This window comes from Echinops telfairi, unplaced genomic scaffold (genome assembly GCF_000313985.2).
Source record: "Echinops telfairi isolate 266 unplaced genomic scaffold, ASM31398v2 ScPeMD7_4225;HRSCAF=4972, whole genome shotgun sequence".
Taxonomy (NCBI): Eukaryota; Metazoa; Chordata; class Mammalia; order Afrosoricida; family Tenrecidae; genus Echinops; species Echinops telfairi.
In genome coordinates this window covers 41821-43713 of record NW_022108124.1, presented here as the reverse complement: position 1 = coordinate 43713, position 1893 = coordinate 41821, and the positions used below count along the sequence as shown (strand labels likewise).

The 1893-nt window shown below is 55.1% G+C and overlaps 1 pseudogene; it reads left to right on the top strand.

Moving 5' to 3' along the window:
- LOC101663324 overlaps positions 1–1535 on the top strand; it is a 2043-nt pseudogene extending 508 nt beyond the window's left edge.
- Positions 1536–1893: the final 358 nt, after the last annotated feature.

Genomic DNA, 1893 nt, shown 5'->3' with positions numbered 1-1893 from the left:
GGGGGGGGCGGGGGGGGATGCCTCCTGTGGCCCTTTTCTACCCCCACGCTACTCCCAGCCTGTCTCTTCAGACGGTCAAATGAAGTGAAGGGAGTTTGTTATACTTCGGGGACTGACTTCCTTTCCCAGGCTGGTGCTGCAGGAGAGGACCATTTGGAGGCTGGGTTTGGTTTTCGGAGAGGAGGGCACTGGCCGCGCCTGCATTCTCCACTGTGTTCTTGGTGCTGCCTTTTGATGGCCCGGTTGTCAATTTGTTGGGCATCTCCCTGACTTCCTCTTTATCCCACCTCCTGGTTTTCACTACAGGCCCAGCCATCTGGGAAGTCTTCTTTGGTATCAGAAAGCGCAACAAGAAAACCGCGCTCAAAACGTGTGGGCCCCTTGAGGATGGAGAGAGGCACTAAGAACCACCAACTCCTACACCCATGGACTCGTGGACTCGTGGCAAAAGATCCTACTTCACTAGAAGAAGAGATCAAAGAAATCCGCAATGTGGACTCCCTCTTAGGCTCTGGAAAGCACTCCAGAGTTTGAGCTTGCCGACATTTCCCACTTTTGCAGGAAAGACGAAGAGTCCGTGATGGATGATGGGGTGACGAAGCGGTGATGAAGGGATTCCCAGCAGAGGAGCTGGAGTCCTGGAACATTCTGGGCAGAACCAATGATCACTGAGGCGGCTCACTGTCTTATGGGGGCCAGAAGTGCTGATCCGATATTGCTTCCTGCTGCCACTCAGGATAGCTCTGGATTTCACAGGGATTAGCTTCCTGGTGGTGGGTACAACCGTGGTGGGATACTTGCCACGGGGAAGCTTTAAGGAGTTCTTGAGTAAATATGTCTACCTGATGTGTTACCGGATCAGCTTGCGAGTGCCGACCATCATGACAGGACAGACAGACCTAGGAATGGTGGCCTCTGCGTGGTTAATCCTGCTTCTCCTGTTCAGGTGATCCTTGTGGCCAGTAATGGCTACTGTGCCATGGTGGGTCAAGTGCAAGGAGAGAGCTTAGAGGAAGGCCTGGCCTCCGGGCTGGTTTGGGCGCTCTGAGGTTAAAGATCGCCACCTGGTGGCTAAGAGGCCGACCGAGCAGGTGCAGGAGAAAAGCAAGCTGCCTGTCCTCGTTTCCCACAAGGAACCTAATTAAATCGTACATCGGCGAGGATGTTCAAAACGGGAAGTTTTGAAATCAGAGCCATCATTTACTTGTTGCTGTCAAGTCTGACCCTCATTTCGGCGATGCCTGCCGGAAGAGCAGCAAGAATGGGATGGCGATGTACCTGCTGAGAAGGAGGACCTGCAATGTTGGGCCCAGGGAGGCAGATGAAGATGCTGTCCACTTGGCTAACAGGATGTCATCCGCCATTGCCAGGCAAGGAGGACTCGCGACCCTGCTGTGGGACGTGGTCTGGAGAGGGAGAAGGTGAAGGACCCTCTCAAAGAGGAACAGCAGAAGCAGCAAGCTGGGAGCCAGGAGGGTGCTCTGGTCCTCGCCTTGTCCTGGCTGGAGTCACCGTTCTCCGACCCTGACACGTGAGCCAGCTTGAGTCGTTGCTGCCAGCGGTGGTGCCAATCCAGGCTGCATCCTTTCCGTTCTCTGGGACCATCGGGCTGCTCTGGACCCTTGGACTGCAGCTTCTTCAGAGCGGTGCCGAGTCCTGGGGTCTGGGTAAAGCAGGCGGCCCTGGGGGGCCTGAAGTGAATGCTGCTGGGTGTGGCTGCCCAGGAAGAGATGCCTTGTTGTTTCTTTTACAATAAGTCTGTTGAAGGAATGCCATTAAAGCCGACTCTCCACTGTGCGTGTTGTGCAGGGCCCTGTATTTTGGCAGCATCAGCCACATTCCTGCAGGAAATGTCAGCGGGTCACAGAGGCCCACATCCCAGGGTCCTTTGCT